Genomic DNA, 21,340 nt, shown 5'->3' on the forward strand with positions numbered 1-21,340 from the left:
TCTTGGTATCATACCATTGCTATGACAAATAGAAAATATCAAAACGGGATTTCCACATGATCACTCTTTATGATGCCTTCTTGGTCCTAAATGAAAACTTTGCCAAGCTGACATACAGTATATCCACCACAGGAGGTAATTTGAAAATTGTGTTACCACTGAAGAATATTAAACACTCAGTATTTCAAAGGGAAGAAACTGTCTTGAATTCCAGTGACATCTAGTTTGCGCTAGAGTGGCATTCCATTTTAGGGACTTTTAACTTCCAGACTACTTGGATACGTTACGTATGTTGAGGAAGAAGCCGATTGATTTCAGGGTCAAAAATACAAATATCAAGATCACTGTCTGAACGAAATTACTCTGGTGGCCTAAGTGGTTAGAATGTCCGCCTATAATGCGGTATAAAAATGGTACAAAGACTGTCTAGCTTGGCTCTCAGCATTTAGAGGTTAGTGTTAGAACTGGTACGCCTGGCTTCAGGATAAAGATACCAGGGTAGGGACATGATGCTACATGTTTGCGACATAATCCACACACACACGCACGCACGCACAGTGACTGAAAGACTTAAAAACATGGTTTCCGTGCAAAAACAAAAGTTGAAAACGACATACCTCACCCAAACTCTGCGACTGCTTGCACAAGAGGCGAGGAAGAAGGTTGTGGAATTTTATACCAAAGGTTGAGATCACTTGCTAAAAGAAGAAAATTGGTTTCCGCACAATAACAATATTTGTACATAGCAACGTGGCGCAAACTTTGAGTATTACTTGCACTTCGGTTAAGGAAGAAACCAAGCGATTTTGGGGTCAAACGGACAAAGGTCAATGACAATCTGCATAAATCTTGTTACGCTTGATAAAAGAGAGGATGAAGTCCTCAAGTACGAGATAATCCCCAAGATGTGCTTATTTATAAAACAATAACCTTTTAAGGACAATTCTCGCTTTTGTGAATGTATTTTAATCTATCGTGCCTGACGAATGCTCCATGGAACAATCATTGTTACCAAGCAGATATTCAATAACCTCGATTGGAGGATAAAAGTTTTAGCAGAAATTTTAATTCCAAACCAATTATGTTTAATAGACTTTGTAAAATATTTGCAACGGTCAACAATATATTTGTTTAGTGCTTGTAGTGCACTTAGTTATTATAAACGTTTTCTTGGAAAAATAACAAATGATACTACAAAGCAGGCATGTTCGTGTAGCCTATATACACCTAGCAATGGATGTAGCTGCAATATTTGTCCATGTTTTGTAGAATAAAACTCATAGATTAATGTAGATTCTATCTCAAGTGACATCATGTATGCAATCATTAAAGTATCACTTACCGTACTACATCTTGAAAATGCGGAAAACTATGTATGACATGCAAACCCAACACATAATGGCAAATTTGCAAGGCTCATATTTGATATCAAGCACAATATAAATGAACCGGCCCGTAACCATTTTAATGTCACAGAGTCATTTGTCAAACAAGTGATTGGTCCTTCCAAAATAATTACTAATAGACCAAGACAATCTAATAGATTTATAGGGCAATGAGATTATAAAATTAAAACCTTTAAAATCTTTGGGCTTTAATTTTCACGAATAAATGGACATCACTACATATGACACGACATTAACACAACTATTTGATTTAGAGAAAATCTATAAAAAATTTACTCAAATTTGACCGAAAATATTCCATATAAATTAGCCAGGGCCTACTGCAAAAATAAATATTTAGGTTTCTTTTCTTATTAAAAACATTTTAAAGAACACGATTAATTATCCCTAGGTCAGTGCAAATTAAAGTTACCGTACACTTACACCTAACCGTAACTCCAAATCAAACACTAACTACAATGCGAAAAACTTGGCAAAGATTACTGAAATTTTGCACAAAGGTAATAGTATGCAAGCAGAACAAAGAATGCAAAAGTCATTAGCTGGATTGTTCTTCCTGTCTATCAGATCATCTCAAATACTAATTTCTCGACATATTCAATATGATCCTCGTGTATAAGGAAAGATGTATGTATGTGAAATGTAATGAACTGTGCAACGTTTATGCTTATTCAAGGATGGTCTTGTATAATATCTAATTTATCTCTGTTGACCTCTTACACAATGCTGCAAAGCTAAAAATAATATATTAGATATATTAAATTGCTTTGATATGAAATAAAATATTATCTTAAATAAAATGTTTTTAAAAAATATTCTTCAAAATTTTAATACGTTTTGGCATTCGGAAGGTTTTCGGTATACCAGCAACGATTGCAGATTTGTGAACACTTCAAGCATGCAATAGTTTAAATTTAAAAGCCATTAGAATGGAAAAAGATTTTCCTCTATGCGGGATTATGTTAGAAAGAAAAAAAAGTGACTAAACCGAGAGCAGCTTTCAGTTAAAATTTAGATGAAATAAGTCAATACATTAAAAGGACAACTTAACAGTTTTAGTTCGAATCACACTTAAATTTCGGTATTCATTGTGAATTATATTCATTATGAATTATAAAGCTTTGGGATGGTGTATAATTCGGTATAAATAAAGACAGTCGATGACATTGACATTGGCCGGATGTTGTGGGGAATCAGACCAGTTTTTCCGAACCCGGTATTCAAACAATGAAAACTTTGTGAAAACTATAATATTCCTCCGTACGTCATTTCCAGAGAAGCCTAACCCTCATCGCTAAACCTAACCATAAAAGACAAAAATCCATTTTTGTCCCAGACGGCTTGACAGATTCTCATGAGCGAGGTACCTGTTTGTCGGATTAGATGAGGCCAATATTGCAGAGAAAATTCTGTCAAGACTGTCATTTCGGTTCGTACGTTATCTCCAGAAAACTGTAACCCTAACCCTAACCCTAAAAGTCACCAAAATTTATTTTTCTCGCAAACCGCTAAACCGATTTGCATCATCCAGGTACCATTTTATCGGTGCTGATGATACACGTATTGCAGTAAAATCCTGTTAAATCTGGCCTGTCCGTTCATACGTTTTCTCCAGAAAAGCTTAACCCTAACCCTAATCGCTAACCCTAAAAGCCACATAAATTCACCTTTCTTCCAAACGGCTGAACCGACTTTCATTCCAAGGTATGACTGGATTCGTCTTAATAATGCACGTCTTCTGGTCTATCACGTATGATAATCAAAGGTTATGAACACAGCAACACGTACGTATACAAGTGAAATTTGAGTATAGTTTTTATTTACTTGCATTCAGTGAACAAACTGATAATGCACATTTATTGGTTTTACGGTCAATGGGTTTGTCTCAGGCTTACAGCTGTGTACTCTGGTTTACAAGCATGATAACACAAACAATAATTTTTTGTTTTAATGAATCCCAGTTTGTGCATATGCCTGCTGAATACGTTTGAAAATGATTTGCTTTGAAAACAAGAATCACTCAAATAAACAGATTATGCTGGCTAAAAAAAATTTAAAGAAATTCTAGATAAGACATTTATTCCTTTTAACTGCTAAGTGTTGAAAGTATCTGATATTCTTGAGCAATAAGATTTTCAAATTAACTGCTGTGAAAGTCATATTGATGTCAGATTGGCACCAAGAATTTTGTACTGCACTGACAGGAATCGTGCAAACATGTCAACTTGGACATGTAGGAAAAATACTATTTTAATAAAAATTTGGTTTGGTGGAGTTAAATAATGTATCAATGATGATTTAACAAAATGCTTAAAAAATAACCTGACAGTCAAGCATTTGCCCCTTTGAGGGATTTTTCCTTTTGTTAAATCAGACTATAAGGTCTGATTTAATTATGCACTTCACCAATAGGGAAGATCCTTGTGGGACAGCATATGATGATCAATAGGGAAGATCCTTGTGGGACAGCATATGATTACCGATAGGGAAGATCCTTGTGGGACAGCATATGATTACTGAGAGGGAAGATCCTTGTGTGACAACATATGATTACTGAGAGGGAAGATCCTTGTGGGACAGTTGTGGGACAGCATATGATTACCAAATAGGGAAGATCCCTGTGAGACAGCATATGATTACTGATAGGGAAGATCCTTGTGGGACATGATATGATTACCAATAGGGAAGATCCCTTGTGGGACAGCATATGATTACCAATAGGGAAGATCCTTGTGGGACAGCATATGATTATGGAGAGGGAAGATCCTTGTGTGATAGCATATGATTACCAATAGGGAATATCCTTGTGGGACAGCATATGATTACCAAATAGGGAAGATCCTTGTGGGACAGCATATGATTACTGATAGGGAAGATCCTTGTGGGACAGGATATGATTACCAATAGGGAAGATCCTCGTGTGACAGCATATGATTACCAATAGGGAATATCCTCGTGGGACAGTTGTGAGACAGCATATGATTACCAAATAGGGAAGATCCTTGTGGGACAGCATATGATTACTGATAGGGAAGATCCTTGTGGGACAGCATATGATTACCAATAGGGAATATCCTTGTGGGACAGTTGTGAGACAGCATATGATTACCAAATAGGGAAGATCCTTGTGGGACAGCATATGATTACTGATAGGGAAGATCCCTTGTGGGACAGCATATGATTACCAGTAGGGAAGATCCTTGTGGGACAGGATATGATTACCAATAGGGAAGATCCTTGTGGGACAGCATATGATTACCAATAGGGAAGATCCTTGTGTGACAGTATATGATTACCGAGAGGGAAGATCCATTGTGGGACAGCATATGATTAATTAATCCAAATCCTCATATTCATTTCATGAAGATTCTTCTGATCTGTGATGCAATTTTTTCATATAAAATTATTGTTTGCATCCTATTGCCATTAATCTTAAGACTTACCAGTACGTTATAGATATAGTATTAAATGGCAGATAATAACATGTAGCAGAAAACACTACTCACTGAAATACTTTTTATGGTCTAAGTGACATAGAAGCAATATCATTTATATTTTTTGAGTTGTTGATATAAAATGAGAAATAGTGGTCAGCTATTTGAAAATGTATAGGCAGCTCCATTGTTACCAGTCCAGCAACTGATGTACACTTATATCTCAAAGTATGCTCCAAAGTATGTTTAGGTATTGATCATGGAATCAAAATTTGGTCTATTAATGATTATCCAGCTGAGAAGAATTAAGTTGAAGAAATGTGAGGATTTCAGGAAGACGATCTGGTTGAAAGGCTTGTAAGTTAAAGCGTGTTTCTTAGCACATTACATGACATCATTAATGAAGCATAAGTAGAAATTCTTTAAAAATGGATCACATGTAGTATAGTTCTTTCATGAACAGTTTACTCTTTGAAGGTGTCAATGTGTCATAATTCATTTGGACTTAAAAGTTATGCCAGCTGAACATGTTACATGTAAGTGATTGAATTTATTTTCTCCCCAACTATGCATTTACAAATTTTTTATATATGGATGTACACATTACACTAGCAATCAAAGACAAATAAAAATATTGATCCGATATTTAAAAAATTACTTCATTGTTAAAATTGTAAATGTTTTGGCTAAAACTATCATTAGCTCAATTATTATTTGCCTACTTATTTTTCTCTCATTTCTTACAAAATAGGCACACAATAACACATACCTGGCATAACTGAAGAACATTTAACGTCATGATTCAAACTATGAAGTGTTCGGGTGAACATGTAAGGCAAGGTCAAATCAGATAGTGCTAAGTTAGCCAAAACATCAAATGTTGTCACAAATGTCAGGCAACAGTCACTGTCCAGATCTACATGGAGGACTTTGGGAATTCAGTACAGCCACATGGACTTGTAGCTTCCTAAGAGTTTCCATTTCTGGCTGCGTCTTCAGATGGTTTTGTAAATAAAACTCATTGTGTAAGTCACATGTACGTAGATGTCTGGGGATTAAATTTTGTTCACCGCTTTCAGTGCCATAGAAGTACCCAACATTTAAAGAAATTTTAACCTCAAAATTCAATCTAGGAAGTGATTTGTTTATCTATTGAAGGTAAAGTACAGATGTAATCCGATTATTTGACCAGTAGCAGTGGTGGCACCTAGGTAGTAACGATAACTCACTACTTGCTCCCATGAAACCATCAAGATCTTTTACACATTTATAAGTGGGTCGTTGCACTTAAACCATATTTGCAGTATTTGTTGAGTGTATAATCTTTTATGACTTTTGAATGACTACATCTTTACACTCGCTTCTTTCAATCAATGAATCAATCAATATTTATAACTAAAATGTCAATGAGGTACCCATGCAGTCATGGTTACCTTCTTAATGTAAGGAAGCAGAGTACTGTTTGATATTCCTATGATCCTAACATGAACCCTGACTAGTGAGGGGCACTAAAGACACTAAAATGGTAAGATAACCCTAACATGAACCCAGACTAGTGAGCCACACTAAAATGGTAAGATAACCCTAACATGAACCCTGATTAGTGAGCGACACTAAAATGGTAGGATAACCCAACCATCAACCATGACTAGTGAGCGACACTAAAATGGTAGGATAACCCTACCAAGAACCATGACTAGTGAGCAACACTAAAATGGTAAGCCAACCCTAACATGAACCCAGACTAGATAGCACCACTAAAATGGTAGGATAACCCTACCATGAACCATGACTAGTGAACGACACTAAAATGGTAAGCCAACCCTAACATGAACCCAGACTAGATAGCGACACTAAAATGGTAGGATAACCCTACCATGAAGCCAGACTAGTGAGCAACACTAAAATGGTAAGCCAACCCTAACATGAACCCAGACTAGATAGCACCACTAAAATGGTAGGATAACCCTACCAAGAACCATGACTAGTGAGCAACACTAAAATGGTAAGCCAACCCTAACATGAACCCAGACTAGATAGCACCACTAAAATGGTAGGATAACCCTACCATGAACCATGACTAGTGAACGACACTAAAATGGTAAGCCAACCCTAACATGAACCCAGACTAGATAGCAACACTAAAATGGTAGGATAACCCTACCATGAGGCCAGACTAGTGAGCGACACTAAAATGGTAGGATAACCCTAGTATGAACCTTATGACTGTTGCTCTAGTAGTCAGTGACATTTAGGTCACTAAAATTGACTGTTATTACAATAAATGGTTATAATGTTACAAGTTACTACCACAAAAAATACATTATTCTAAAACCTCTGAGAAACACTTTGGGGGAATTATGCATTGAATTAAAATTTTATATTGCTGACAAAAATATAATAAAAATCACCATGCCCTTTAATAGCAGACACTAGGAGAGAGGTAAATTCTGTGTGATTCTCACAGAAACATTTCTTTCTGAATCAGAGAAGCATACAAGCTTAACTTTAATGAATGTCTGACTTAAGGTGGAACAAAAAAATTTTAAAAAATGGTAACAGAAAGCTGGATGTTGTTCCATTACAGAATTTTTTTCTCATCTTTCAGCTAATGCACAATAACAATTAATCATGTTATTTTCAATAGTATGAGCAAGTGAGACAAAAGCACAATAGAGACTTAACTTTCTCAAAATGAAACATTTATTGAAGAATGATAGCTGATGTCTCAAAACATTTAAAATGGTGTACAATCTGCTGTAATCACGTCCAATATTATCTCATTAGAAGCTTATGAGCTTAAGCTTATAGAATCATTAAATACACAATGGGTAGTTATTACTCCAAATGATCATTTGGCTTCTATCGTCAATTATGCTGCAAATAACCAATAGAATAACCACCGATGCTCCAACGAGACTGTCATGCTGGCAACATTTAAGATGTAACAATGTGATGATGCTTTGTTTTGATCTCATTATATATTAAAGCTCAAATGAATTAAATTGTAGTATTTTTTACACATGTCAATCAGCGAGGACTGCAAAGCTTATTTCAGGTGAACATCTGTTGTTGTTGTTGTTGTAGGGTTTAACGCCATTTTTCAGCACACGATAGGCCATATATGGCGGCCAGTATTAATGGTTGAGGAAGAACCCGGGAAAACCCCGGAAAGAACCACCGACCCACGAGAAGCTACTGGCAAGCTTTCTCACATACCCACACTGGCTGAATCCGAGACTCGAACCCACGCAGACAGAGGTGAGATGGCAGTGGTCCGTAACGGACAGCGCTTTAGACCACTCGGCCACTCGGGGCCCCGTGAACATCTGTATGAAATCATGTATGATGTTCTTTTCTGTCTATATTGTTCACAGTTATTTCCTTCTTGGAAACTGGTTACTGCAGCACTGTTCACTTGTCAAAGTATCTAGGATCTTCTCAAGAGAGGTTCTGCAAAAAAGTAAGAAATAATTCATGTGATAATTCTGTAATTTGTTCCATCTCATGTGGATTTTACTACAGAATAAAACAGACACACTAACATGGAAATGTCATCAACCACTTTTATAAATGGATGACATCATTCTTACAAGCAAACTTTTATTATGCTGAAATCTATTATGGGAAGTCCCTCAAAGCTAGATATTATGCAAAGATCCCTGCCATTTTAAGTCATTTTAAAGATTATCCCTTTGAGTACTGACGGCCAAATCTGATGATTAATTAAATTCATTTGAAAAATTTATAAAGTACTTAATACACTCGTGCTTAATGTGAAATTTTTGTTGCACAGATGTTTGTGAGAGAGTTGCTTACCAATTTTTCTATGTGGAGTAAAAGTCGTGATATAAGGAGAGTGGATCAGCATAATGCCTTGATACTTTCTGATAAATTTATGAAAATATATTCAGTGATTTTTTAAAAGAAGTTGTTCAAAGTTTCATATGTTGAATTTAAGTATCTATACTTTTTGACAGATTTGGTGTTATCCTTAAAAATTTTAAACTCTGTGTGGATGCAGTGCGCTATGTTTTGTTTTCATTTTTCTGGTTGTTTAGCAGATGAATGATGGACAGGTTTTTCCATTTTTACCACATAAACATAGAAATACATGATTTCCAAACTGTCATAAAAACTAAACTGAGAATAATTTTAACAAGTATAACATTTTAGAGAATTTTGTGAGGGAAAATAAAATGAGGAAAATATTACATGCTAGAAATGCACATACATGATATCAATTATTCACTTACTTTTTCTTGAAAATTAAGTTGATTTTAAAGCAACTGAAAAATTGTGATGATTTTACAATATTATGATTTAGCATAGAATTTCACATAATATCTAGGTATAAAATATGCTGCTAATCATATATGCAAATGTCAGTGTTTGCAAGTTAAAAGTGGTAATTTCGATCTCTTCTCTTCCATCTTTCTTATGTTTCAAAACTTTATAAAGCACAATCAAATCTGGAGACCCATATGAGAAATACCTACACAATTTGGGTGACTTTAGCAAATTCACATGCTTTCACTGGTCAGAGCACAGATCACAAGATCCGCTGGGCAATGGACCTAAAATTGACAAAGGAAACATACTAAATTAGATAGTATACCACTTTAACTGTCAAGTGGCCATCCATTTAATACATACACAAAAATATGGCAAAGCTTGACCCCCCCACACATGCTTTTTTACATCTCACCCCTGTGTACGTATGCTTGATGCACACACACCCAGAATTCTAAAGAATGGCCCATATTTAATACTCAGAAATGATCAAGGATTAATAATATTAATGTGTTTAATAACACAGATATATCACCGCCGTAGAATGTCTTGCTGCACCAAAGAAATAAGCTGCGTAACTTTAAAAAGTTGATCTAGTGTCCAATAAAATTCAAATGCCGACTGAACCCAGACAAACAGGTTACGTATTAGACAAATTATTATTGAGGTTTCACCCCCACCACCCCCTTTCATATGTGTACATACATCATCAGTAGACACATCCACATCCACCCTCCATGCGCATGTACTAAATGGACAGCCCGCAATAATACATTCTTTACTCACTCAGGCTGCAAAGATAAAACAAGAAGATTGTTTCTTGCATACAGTGAAATACAATCAACACATCTGAAGGACAAAATTGGGACAGCATGTATTTGTTATGTTATAAAGAAGCCTATAAAAGGTAAAAATTGCATATTTGCAATCTACTATTGCATACATTATACGAAAAAATATAATGCAAAAGAAAAGCTTAATTACAAAACTTTTAGATATATAATTTTTTTAAAAATATTATATTGTTCATATTAAAGTCTTAGCTAGACAAAGTTTACATTTACTTATATTTAAATAATCATAAGATGGAATAGAAATAACAAGAACAAAGAGATGTGTTTATAAAACACGATAGCCCCATTGAAAAACAGATACAATGTAATATTTGATGAACATTTTAAACATTTAAAACACTGCGATACTGGCAGGACAATCCAAAAATGTCATCTATGTATGCAAATCCAATTGTTAACCTTATTTTTACCTGTGGGGGTGGGGTGATTGTGCTAACAGGAATTATGTAACAAGCTGAGCGTAAAAATTGTATAAAACATTTATGAAACTGAAAAATTGCTGTAAGGAAGAAAAGACAAGTAATAAATTACTTTACAAACTGAAATAGAATTACTTTCATCGCTTGCCATATAAAACTCAGTATATTTTTATATACAGTTTGGTCAAGAATCGCTATATTGTATATCATTTTCATACAGTTTCAATTTCTACACAGTGGATTAAGATGAAATGTAGTTGCAGATGAACAGATGGATGGCCAGACAAACTGATCAAATACTTGAAGATTATAATCAGACCAGCTGATTAAAAAATTAACATAAATACCAAATATTTTGTTAATGTTTACAGCATCTGCCATATTCAGATCACTGTTCCTTGCTGACTGCTCTTTGTATCTTTGAGTAGGTACAGTATATCAACCAGATTCTATTGGCATTTTATTCAGTCTTACATTTATTATCATGCCTATTTTAGTAACATAATTAGATCTATTTGCATTTACCATAATTGGTTAGTTATCTGCATCACTTTATTGACTTCATCTTTTCATTATCATGGGAAGTTTCCAGTTTATTCAGTACAACAATCTGTAATAAGAAAGACAAAACATGATCTTTTGAAACAAGCTTATAGCTTTTATTAGCAGTGAAACCTATAATGAGATTATAATCAGTAAAATGAAATCAAAGCCAATAAAGATAAAAAAAAAAAGATTTCATACACTACCCTAAGACTTTTGTCAAGCTAAAATTGGAATAATCAAACTATTTTGGTATGAAAAACTTCAACAATATTTATGGATATAAGACACTAGAACATTAAGGCTAATTTAACTGTCATGATTTCATTAAATTACTGTAAATAACAAATAATGCAAATAGGAAGATTTGTTTATAAACTATTCAGTTATAAGTAAAACACTGCAAGACAAATTAATAGGTATTGATGTAAATACATGACATGCCTTGAAGACAGCAAGTTAGTTTTCCATAGAGAATGTTAGCAAACTTGTTTCACTACTCAATAATGGAACCCATATCACTTGCATGTGAACAACTGTACTTTGTCCAATATGTTTTTGCAGAGTTTTGCATTATAAACACTTTGCATCATCATAGCCAGAAGGGTGTGTGTGTGGGGGTGTGGGGTGTGTCTGGCATGCACCCACTCCTGCTTAAAAAGAAACATACACACACAAATGTACAGTCACTTGTCACTTTAAATTTGACCATCATTTTATTCTTGCACATGTTTATTAGGTAGTATGCACACTTAGAGTGAATAGACACACACAGTTTAGCTTTGGTGCCCTTGCAAAGAAGTCAGGGCCTGAAGGAAATTTTGGAACAACCCCATTCCTCCAACAATGGACCTGATCCAGCCTGGCATAATCATATTGTTTACTGCAATGGGAGATATTTTAGACTGACATTGTTCAGATGAATTTCTTAATAATCTGTTTGGCAAAGTTATCTCCTATTCATTTTGAGAATTGCATTATTGTACAGGTTTAAAAATCAACAAGCTTGCAATAATGTCATGATGAATGCCATCACTGTAGTATCAGATGAATCAAAGTCATTGTTGTTGCTGTTGTGGGGTTTAATGCCATTTTTCAGCACACAATAGGTATTACATAGCATCCAGTATAACTGCTGAGGAAGAACCTGACAAGAACCACTGATCCATGGGAAGCTACTGGCAAGTTTTTTGGTCTTTACCTTTTTGGGGCTTAAAATTAAACAATCCAACTTTTTATAAATGGGAGTTAAAAATATCTGGTGTCGAGATTGTCAAACCACTCTATGACAAAATCAATTTAGAGTCAGTGCTGACCAAGTGTCGCATGCTGGTTGGGCTTTCGGTGGTGGTGGGGGGTATTTTATGTATCTCTGGCCCCTATAATTATCAATATATGGGGAACATTGGCTGTTTGAGATGGGAGGGTGTCACAGGCCTCCCTCAAAGTGCAACACTGCTGATAATTGTTTCTAATGTCAAGAACATTGCCCACTTTATTCATTAAAAGTTCATACATTCTACACTAAGTTTGTTTTCCATTTGTTTTTATCAAACTCGTACAAGTTTTCACTCTTCGGTACTAATAAATGTTTACAAGACGGTGAGCAGACTGGTCTAAATTTAATTACATGTAACTGTTGTCAGAAGGGTAATAGAATATATTCCATTAACAATCCTTCATATGACTGATTTCAGGTCATTAATGTTAATTTTTATATTCGTATCATAACTGGTAGAGTAAAACTTTATTCTAGTCAAATAAAAAATTTAGTATTTGCCTCACTGGGTGAATGTTGTATTTCGTTATTAATTGGAGATTTGTCAAACCAAGCTTTAAGTTCACCAATAAAATTATAAATTTCACACTACTACAAGTTAACAAAACATAATGTGTAGGATATTACTGGCAAACAATAACTCTCCCTACAATGAAATGAAAATTTATGCATCAAGCCGAAAGGGCTTGAAATGATGTCTTTGATTATCCTACATAAAAATAAGTGAACCATATTTTGTTGTTGTCAAGTTGATGTGCTTAATGGATGAAAATGGCTTTTAAATATTTGAATTTATGCAAGATATGATTGTTTCAAGCCTAGTTTAAGTCACAACGAAGATGAATAATGGTCAGGTTAGTCAAAATATAGTTACATATTCTGGCATTTTTTTTGTTTCTTCAGAAATACAAAGATTCCCTAGTAGCTAGGGAAATAAGTTCAAGTGATTGTAGCAAGTTATCATTTCAATAGGTGGAAACACAGAAATAGTAAGTCCCAATTTTTGTTCCTTCTGCAGGTATTATGGTTTGCCAGAACAAATATTACATCTTGTATTAGCCCAAAGCATGAATGATTCATAACACAAATATCAATGAAAACAAGTAATGTCTGATATTAACTTGAGATGAAGCAAAAGATTCATTTTTCAAAACTGCCATTGTAAAGCCTCTGCTGAAGAAACCAACACTAGACCATAACGATTTAAAGTACTACCGCCAGTTTGTAATCTCAAATTCATATAAAAAATCTTAGAAGAGGTTGTTCTACCCCAGCTTGTATCTCATCTGAATTCAAATAGTCTTTTCAGTAATGTACAATCTGCTTATTGCCCTTGCCACAGAACTGAAATTACTCTTCTAAAAGTAGTTAATGACATTCTATCTGCTTGGGATAGTGGAAAGATTACAGTCCTCACCCTCCTTGATTTGTCTGCCGCAATTGACATAATAGACCATGATATATTACTTCACCGTCTCCAGTATGTATTTGGCATTCATGATACAGCCTTACTGTGGCTCAAGTCCTATTTGGTCAACAGGACATATATTGTGTCTACAAATTGAATATACTCTAGCCCAGTTGATCTATATTGTGTTCCACAGGGGTCTGTTCTTGGACCTGTTCTCTTCATTCTATACACTCAGCCGCTCTCAAGTGTCATAGATCATCATCCAGTGTCTCACCAATTGTTTTTGCCGAGTGGTCTAAAGCGCTCTTCGTTACGGATCACTGCCATCTCACCTCTGTCTGCGGCGGTTCGAGTCTAGGATTCAGCCAATGTGGGTATGTGAGAAAGCTTGCCAGTAGCTTCTCGTGGGTCGGTGGTTCTTTCCGGCGTTTTCCCGGGTTCTTCCTCCACCATTAATACTGGCCGCCATGCATAGCCTATCGCGTGCTGAAAATGGTGTTAAACCCCACAACAACAACAACAACAACCAATTGTTTTTTGATGACACCCAAATATACAAATCTAGCCACCCAACTGAAGTTGATGCTATCATCCAAGGTGTAGAGAGGTGCATTTAAGTTGTGAAATCATGGATGACATGTAACAAGCTGCAGATGAATGATGATAAAACTGAGGCCATTCTAATCACAACAAAAAGACTTTCTCATTCACATCCTTTACCTCAAACAAGTATCAGCAACACCAAAATTAAATTCATACAATCAGTACGAAACCTAGGTGTTACTCTGGACAGTACTCTCACGTTGCACCAACATGTCATGAACATATGCAAGGCTGCATATCTTGAGCTGAGACGCATCAGCTCCATTCTCAAATATCTTTCAGTTGATGCCACTAAAACACTTGTGTGTTCATTAGTACTTTCAAGACTGGACTATTGCAAATCAATTCTGTCTGGTTCATCTCAGTATCTACTCCAGAAACTTCAAAACACAGCTGCTTGGATCATACTTACAGTACCACGATCAGAGCACACCTCCCCACTGCTCTGTACCCTACACTGGCTATCCATTCCATCCAGAATCAAACACAAAATTTGTTCTCTGTGCAATGTTTCACTGTTGGACTATAGTCCAACATACCTATCCGACCTCACCCATATGTGCACACCAGCAAGATACTTACGCTCCTCTTCTGACAATCATATACTCATTATTGCCACTATGAAAACAAAGTCATATGGACATTGTTCTTTTGCATACCAGGACCCAGCACTGTGTTATGAATTGCCCATTGAACTCAGACACAAAGACACAGTGATCCCATTGAAGAGTGCTCTAAAAACTCACTTATTTCGACTGCAAGAACAAACTTAAAGACCTAATGTTTCCTACCTTAAATATTCTCAGCATGTTTGTTATGTTTTCTAATTTCGTAGCGTTTGTTTTGTAATTATATCATTATATATGTTTTTTTATCTTATAGGTGTTGTCTAATGTTGTAAAGCGCTTACAGCTTCTAAAGATTAAGCGCTATACAAAGTCCTCATTATTTCATTATTATTATTATATTTGCTACATGAGACTATAAAGCATTAAAATTTGGTTCTTCTTTGAAGTTAATAAAAACAGTATATCTTAATATACCTTCTTAATTCCAACCTAGTATATGACAAATTTACTGTTATTAACTTCATTTTAATATAGAAAATGTTTATTAAAAATAAGGAAGTCCCAGATTCCTCCTTATCCTCTCTTGCAAAATGGTCCATATAATATGGAATGTGTTAAATGGCTGTTAAAACGCAATCAAAATACAATTCAGTCAAAGCATACGAGTATGGACTTGAAATCAAAATCATAAACCCATTATGAAGAAAAAGAGTCTTAACAATAAAGATAATAATGCTCTGATATTCTTAACCCAAAATTATTTTTAAAATCTCATTAAAGGTCATGTCTCCTGTAACAATATAAAATTCCATAATCAATAAGTATAAAAACCTCACACAATGTTGACAGCTTTTTTAAAATTTAAAGTCACAATGAAATCGCATATTCTTAATTCAAATTTGGGAAAATATTGTTTACTTCATCATAATGTAACTTCTATCTGAACAGGCAGCACAACAAGTTGGTGGGATCTCAAATAAAAATTAAAAGTCCTCATATCAAATCTGATAATGCACAAAAAAATAAAATTATATTCTATAGTCTCTACAATAAAACTAATCATTCATTATAGTCTATAGGCAAAAAAAAAATTGAGAATGCCAGTCTTTATACATAACATATATTCAAGCAATGATGACATCTGCATCTGAAAATGTAGTAAAAAAGAAACCTTCACTATATCAATTTTATCACTGTTTGAAACAAAGTAACTGAAAAATGAAAAAGAAATAAGCTGTTTAACTGAAAATGACATGTTGCATACAAACTGTGGCATGTTTAAAGACTAAGTTACTCCACGTATCAAATATCTAATTATTCACAACAAATTTTTTAATGGTACATTGATTATATAATTTTAGGGAACTTCATCTTTTAAAATTATAAATATTTAAAGGAACAAAGATAATTTTTCAAAATAACACATATTCCATTTTTTATGTAGCTCTCAGAATATGTGATTTTCCATTTCTGACAATGATTATGCTTAATATTTAATTACCAATTGATTAACTCCTTATTTTGGCCAGATAACTTGTGTTTTGAAACTCCTCTCTGTGAACCTTCCTTTCATAGTATGATGTCTAAAGAAGCATACAGTCAGACAATGGTTCTTTATGGTAGTTAAGTACAATTTCCTAGTGCTCAAAGGTATTATCTTTTATCTTTTTGATACTTCTGCTCCAAAACTGAATTTTTAACAAACTTAAGCTGTGCCAAAGTTTCACTTTCTCAAATTAGTGCTTTACTGAATACTATGATTAGACTGCTCTGGTTGGCCTAAGTGGTTATAGCATCACCATGGATGTGGGAGGTCGCAGGTTAAAACTTCGGCTGAGTCATACCAAATTCTTTCAAAAATGGTACTAACAGCTGCCTCACTTGGCGCTCAACATTAAGATGTTATTTTTAGGACTGGCTGGCCTGGTGTCAGGTTAATGTGACTGGCTAGGACATTATGTTACATGTCTGCAGCATGATGCCCAATTGCAGGCCATCACTATAAACAGCCACACTGCAGGCATCATAGCAATATGACTCAATTTTTTTTAAAGCTACATTAAAAATCCAAATCACACACACACACTACTGACAGATTTCTTATCTGTTCTTTACTGCTGTATTAGGGTTTAAGGTCCATAAATGCCATAGCTTGCTTGCTCCGACAGAGGTGTTTTGACCAAATAAATAACTGTACTTCTTATTATCATTTGTTAGTTTTATTTATTCAACAGATCTTAACCCTTAAAGGCTGTATAGTTTTGAAGCACATGATCCAGCAGGGCTAAATTGTTTGAGAAAAGAAATGAAAAGTGCACTCTAATTTTAAATTGTATGAAATTTAATTAGGTTTTGTATCATGTCTGCTTTACATTAAATTTTGATTTACTGCTCAAGGGGGGGGGGACTGGAAAAACTATTTTGTCCATTCAGAGTGTACATCAGACGCGTATTTAACACCAATCAGTCACTAGTATCTCCATTAAAATTTTCCCAGCTCCAGTAATCAGATATATTTCATAATAACAGAAATCATTGTCTTCATCAGTGTCAGCGGCCAGTATTTGCGGAACAAAAGAAGATGAACCAAGCAGGGAATTAGCCTTTTTGTTTTTTCTGGGTAGGCTGTATTTTTAACATGCACTTGTAAAACTTCCTTTTTACATGGCTTATACTATGACATAATGCTTGCTACAGGGCACAATGTGCCAATAAAATCTAGTTTAAGAACCATTGATGTCAAGTTGAAGAATCCAGATGTAAACAGTTGTCTACCTGAAAAAAGACTTATGTTGCAAAAAACATGATGATACCTCTACTGGTGTGACTTACCCGAAGTACTTTAAATAAAAACTGTTTACAGTGCAGAGTACATTTTCCTATGTGTGACTTTAAATTGTTGGAGTTCCTGTGCATCAATATTTGGGAAATTCATACAAATTTTGCATGATTGATGCCCTGGAAGTATCTCTGTATCTGATTTGTAATGAATCTAAAGATAAAAAAACAACTAATGGATAATAAATTGTTTCCAAACTTAACAATTATCAATGGATGGGTAATGTGGGCTTTAAAAGATCTTAAAATAACTTTTATGTTCTCAGAAATTTTTAAACATATTTTCAAATAATGAAAACAAAATATTGGTGGCTAAGCTAACAAAACCCTAAATCACAAAATCTCTATCATCACATCGGTTAAAAGTAGCATTGTGAATAATTGTAACCAAAATTAAAAAGAAATAATGGCCAAAATTGATAGGTTGGAAACAAATGGGTGTTCAGTTTACTACTAGGTCAATGATTATGCAATCAACTTTTTACCCATGGTAGCAACTAACTGATACATGTAAAATAAAATTCTAATGCGTCATTATGCATACAATAAAAAGAGTGGTCACGCTATACCTCCTACTATGGTTTGTGGTCATTGTTGTTTCAGCTCTGTATTCCTGTCTGGGTGTGGTACTTACCTATCTGCTGTGACACCAGGTGGTTTCTCTGACAGGTCGTCTCAAGCAAAATTGAGGTATACAGTGCTGAAAATACAAAAATAATTTAATTTTGCCACCAGAACAACTTCATACAAATTTTAAGTCATACACTCTACTCTTACAGCATGGCTGGTTAATCTAAAGAGTACAACTTGTATCAATTTATTCCATGCTACTGCAGATTTATAGACAAGCAGTGAATCTGTATATTTTACACAATCAAACTGACTAATGTTTTGGAGACAAATTGTTCAATGTGTTGAGAACACAGTATTTAGACATATACTACTCTTGCTGTACGTACAGTATGTACTTCATTTTGGGAATGCTGAAATCAGATAAAGTTGAAGTATACTTAGCTAATGAAAAGAATAAAAAATATATTAATACTTAAGAAAGTGCTTAGATAGCTTCATTTCATTCAAGATACTTCTCATCCTTTTAACCAATTTTGGCATTTCTGACTTCCGTTGCATTACTGCCAACTGAAATGTAGGCCAACGAACTTGAAATCATGTCTTATGTGAGAATTTGAATTAGAAAAAAGACATCAGAGTTAGTAAAGTCTGATAAACTTTATTACTTTAATTTGTAGAAAAATGTGGAGACAGGCTGCCAAGAGTGTGAGATATTCCTGACAATTTGACTTCTTGTTCTGATGTTAGTCAACATTGGAACTCACTACACATACCGTTATTTACTCAGTAAAACCTAAATCCCCAAAACATAAATATCAGGGTTGATGTCTTACACTGTTATGATTAGCTTAAGGCCATTTTTCATGCTACACAACAGTAAATATATCTGGTGGAGGAAGAACCTGGAAAACCACTGGGAAAAACCACGGACGGATGGGAAGCTAGTGGCATGCTCTCTCAAAACGGAGCAGAGCCCGAGACTAAATTTTCCTGTAAATATTAAATGTACTATATAATAATAAATAAATAATTTGAAGAGTAAATTGTAAGCAACAATAACCCTGACCTGCACATTACATTATACAAATGACTGCCTGTTATGCTGCTGATTGGTTATGAACTACTAAAGTATTCTCACACCATACCCTTTGATTGTACCACCGTACTGATTTGAAAAACAGAAAGAATAAAAGATATCAAAAATGCACAAAACTTAGCCATTGCATTCACTGATTTATGAGTTCTAAACTGATTGCCTCCAGGTGGGTCTCCAACACTGCTGACTTTTTTAATCAAAAGGGAGCTTCTTTAGCAACATGGTCGCCATTTTTGCTTGGGCCAGCTTGTTTTCAAACACAGTTATGATTGAAATTACTGTCTTTCAAACTCTCAGTAATTCCATAAATTTGGGATTTACATCTCTTTGAACACGTGTATACAAGAATTCCTTCTATTTATTTGTTCAAATTGTTCTTGAAATATTAGAAAAAAACATTGCACATATTGGATGCAGATGGCACTGCTTCTACTTAGTCCTACAATGTAAGACATAGCACATATTATTTTTGTTTTAGTGATATGGTGCCCACAACATAAATATCAGTGTCGAGGTCTTACATGTAGGACGAGGCTACTATATCAGCGTCGGGTCTTACAGGTAGAACTAAGGCTACTACTGAAATAGACTATTCTAAAAATCAGAAATAGACAGAGGGCTTACAAACAAACGGGAGGATATGCGAATACTATAAATATAATATAAATCTACCTACCTCGATGCATTTAAAGTCTCTTGTATAACAATTTCGGCTATAAAACAACGCAGTCTAGGTGAATTACTAGGTCTACGAAAAATACTAAACATCTTGCCCGCCATGACTTTTATACATTTTTGTACTCTTCAGTACTAAAGATTCAGCATCCTGCAGCATTTCGAGAAACAACCAATGAGAGTGAATCTTACAAATATTTTACTGAATACTAGTATACTATTGGTTCCAACGATTTCGCATGTGAGCGATCTCATCAGACTAAATTATAAATTCTATATCAGACTAAATTATAAATTCTATATCAGACTAAATTATAAATTCTATATCAGCCTAAATTGTAAATTCTATATCAGACTAAATTATAAATTCTATATCAGACTAAATTATAAATTCTATATCAGACTAAATTATAAATTCTATATCAGACTAAATTATAAATTCTATATCAGACTAAATTATAAATTCTATATCAGACTAAATTATAAATTCTATATCAGACTAAATTATAAATTCTATATCAGCCTAAATTATAAATTCTATATCAGACTAAATTATAAATTCTATATCAGCCTAAATTATAAATTCTATATCAGACTAAATTATAAATTCTATATCAGCCTAAATTATAAATTCTATATCAGACTAAATTATAAATTCTATATCAGACTAAATTATAAATTCTATATCAGCCTAAATTATAAATTCTATATCAGACTAAATTATAAATTCTATATCAGACTAAATTATAAATTCTATATCAGCCTAAATTATAAATTCTATATCAGACTAAATTATAAACTCTATATCAGACTAAATTATAAATTCTATATCAGACTAAATTATAAATTCTATATCAGACTAAATTATAAATTCTATATCAGACTAAATTATAAATTATATTTCAGACTAAATTATAAATTCTATATCAGGCTAAATTATAAATTCTATATCAGACTAAATTATAAATTCTATATCAGACTAAATTATAAATTCTATATCAGACTAAATTATAAATTCTATATCAGACTAAATTATAAATTCTATATCAGACTAAATTATAAATTCTATATCAGGCTAAATTATAAATTCTATATCAGACTAAATTATAAATTCTATTTCAGCCTAAATTATAAATTCTATATCAGCCTAAATTATAAATTCTATATCAGACTAAATTATAAATTCTATATCAGCCTAAATTATAAATTCTATATCAGACTAAATTATAAATTCTATATCAGACTAAATTATAAATTCTATATCAGACTAAATTATAAATTCTATATCAGCCTAAATTATAAATTCTATATCAGACTAAATTATAAATTCTATATCAGCCTAAATTA

General features: G+C 33.8%; 1 long non-coding RNA gene across 1 annotated transcript; it reads right to left on the reverse strand.

Annotated features, from left to right (window-relative positions):
• Window positions 1–7,525: 7,525 nt before the first annotated feature.
• Window positions 7,526–20,170, reverse strand: LOC149775215 (uncharacterized). The gene is made up of 5 exons (XR_016416519.1): window positions 19,995–20,170; window positions 18,284–18,349; window positions 10,932–11,016; window positions 9,340–9,417; window positions 7,526–8,293 (listed from the first exon to the last, which is right to left on the reverse strand). It is a non-coding gene; the product is annotated as an uncharacterized LOC149775215 (long non-coding RNA).
• Between the last annotated feature and the right edge of the window lie 1,170 nt (window positions 20,171–21,340).

Source organism: Sinohyriopsis cumingii, chromosome 19, assembly GCF_028554795.1.
Source record: "Sinohyriopsis cumingii isolate HCF-2022 chromosome 19, ASM2855479v2, whole genome shotgun sequence".
Taxonomy (NCBI): Eukaryota; Metazoa; Mollusca; class Bivalvia; order Unionida; family Unionidae; genus Sinohyriopsis; species Sinohyriopsis cumingii.